We start from the raw sequence: 2,500 nt of genomic DNA, 5'->3' as shown, positions 1-2,500 counted from the left end.
GAGCGCGAGCGCCTATTTTCGGATAAGTTGGGACGACTTCCACGGTCCGTATCTCGGTCATTTCTCCACCTTTTCGGATGGAACCAACGGTGTCGCGTTGCCCCGGTCCCCGCCGAGGGCCCTGGGGCGTGGGATCCTGAGTTTTCCCCGTGCTTCCTGTGGTTTTCGGCCGTGGAAAAACCCTAGGCGCGCCGGTTCTCGGGACCGGGCCGAGCGCCGACCTCTGTCCGAGCGCGAGCGCCTATTTTCGGATACGCCGAGTCGATTTCAACGGTCCGTATCTCGGTCATTTATCCACCTTTTCGGGTGGAACCGACGGTGTCGCGTTGCCCCGGTCCCCGCCGAGGGCCGTGGGGCGTGGGATCCTGAGATTTCCCCGTGCTTCCTGTGGTTTTCGGCCGTGGAAAAACCCTAGGCGCGCCGGTTCTCGGGACCGGGCCGAGCGCCGACCTCTGTCCGAGCGCGAGCGCCTATTTTCGGATACGCCGAGTCGATTTCAACGGTCCGTATCTCGGTCATTTATCCACCTTTTCGGGTGGAACCGACGGTGTCGCGTTGCCCCGGTCCCCGCCGAGGGCCGTGGGGCGTCGGGTCCTGAGTTTTCCCCGTGCTTCCTATGGTTTTCGGCCCTCGAAAAACCCAATTCGCCCCGGTTCGAAAAAGCGGCACTTAGAAGAAATTTCGAAAAAGTGCGCTCACATTGGAAGCCGTGTTCCTATGTATGTGCCGGGAGTGTCGCACACAACCCACACAAACTCGACCAAACATGCTCTCTGGCCCATGTTGCGCAGCATCCCGGTAAACTCGGCCAAACATGCTCTCTGGCCCATGTTGCGCAGCATCCCGGTAAACTCGAACCAAACATGCTCTCTGGCCCATGTTGCGCAGCATCCCGGTAAACCTCCGCCGCGGTTCTCGGGACCGGGGCCGAGCGCGAGCGCCTATTTTCGGGTAAATTGTGACGACTTTTGACGGGCCGTATCTCGGTCATTTCTCCACCTTTTCGGGTGGAACCAACGGTGTCGCGTTGCCCCGGTCCCCGCCGAGGGCCCTGGGACGTCGGGTCCCGAATTTTCCCCGTGCTTCCTATGGTTTTCGGCCGTGGGAAAACCCTATTCGCCCCGGTTCTCGGGACCCCGGCCGAGCGCCGACCTCTGCCCGAGCGCGAGCGCCTATTTTCGGGGTAAATTGTGACGACTTCCACGGGTCATATCTCGGTCATTTCTCCACCTTTTCGCATGGAACCAGCGGCGTTCCACTCCTCTGGCCCCTGCGCAGAGCCCTGCGTTGTGACATTTTGATAAAAGCATCACCCTGGGTGGCCCTGGGAGGCGTACCTATTTTTTTGGCATAAAGAGGGGCGATTTAAAACGGGCCGTATCTCCGTCACTCCTGCACCTTTTCGCATGGGATGAACGGCGTTCCACTCCTCTGGACCCTGTGCAGAGCCCTGCCTTGTAACATTTTGATAAAATCACGTTTTTAGCCATTCTCCCGTCGGTGGCCCTGGGAGGCGTACCTATTTTTTTGGCTTAAAGAGGGGCGATTTACAACGGGCCGTATTTCGGTCACTCCTGCACCTTTTCGCATGGGATGAACGGCGTTCCACTCCTCTGGACCCTGTGCAGAGCCCTGCCTTGTAACATTTTGATAAAATCACGTTTTTAGCCATTCTCCCGTCGGTGGCCCTGGGAGGCGTACCTATTTTTTTGGCTTAAAGAGGGGCGATTTACAACGGGCCGTATTTCGGTCACTCCTGCACCTTTTCGCATGGGATGAACGGCGTTCCACTCCTCTGGACCCTGTGCAGAGCCCTGCCTTGTAACATTTTGATAAAATCACGTTTTTAGCCATTCTCCCGTCGGTGGCTCCTCTGGCTCTCTGCTCCCCCAGCCTGGGCTCCTCACCTTGGGCCACAGCCCCCTGCTCACAGAGCCCCCTGCTCCTCTGGCTCTCTGCTCCCCCAGCCTGGGCTCCTCACCTTGGGCCACAGCCCCCTGCTCCTCTGGCTCTCTGCTCCCCCAGCCTGGGCTCCTCACCTTGGGCCACAGCCCCCTGCTCCTCTGGCTCTCTGCTCCCCCAGCCTGGGCTCCTCACCTTGGGCCACAGCCCCCTGCTCACAGAGCCCCCTGCTCCTCTGGCTCTCTGCTCCCCCAGCCTGGGCTCCTCACCTTGGGCCACAGCCCCCTGCTCCTCTGGCTCTCTGCTCCCCCAGCCTGGGCTCCTCACCTTGGGCCACAGCCCCCTGCTCCTCTGGCTCTCTGCTCCCCCAGCCTGGGCTCCTCACCTTGGGCCACAGCCCCCTGCTTCTCTGGCTCTCTGCTCCCACAGCCTGAGCTCCTCACCTTGGGCCACAGCCCCCTGCTCCTCTGGCTCTCTGCTCCCCCAGCCTGGGCTCCTCACCTTGGGCCACAGCCCCCTGCTCCTCTGGCTCTCTGCTCCCCCAGCCTGGGCTCCTCACCTTGGGCCACAGCCCCCTGCTCCTCTGGCTCTCTGCTCC

The sequence above is a fragment of the Solea solea genome, unplaced genomic scaffold (assembly GCF_958295425.1).
Source record: "Solea solea unplaced genomic scaffold, fSolSol10.1 scaffold_102, whole genome shotgun sequence".
NCBI classification, from domain to species: Eukaryota; Metazoa; Chordata; class Actinopteri; order Pleuronectiformes; family Soleidae; genus Solea; species Solea solea.
Note: the sequence above shows the minus strand (reverse complement) of the source record.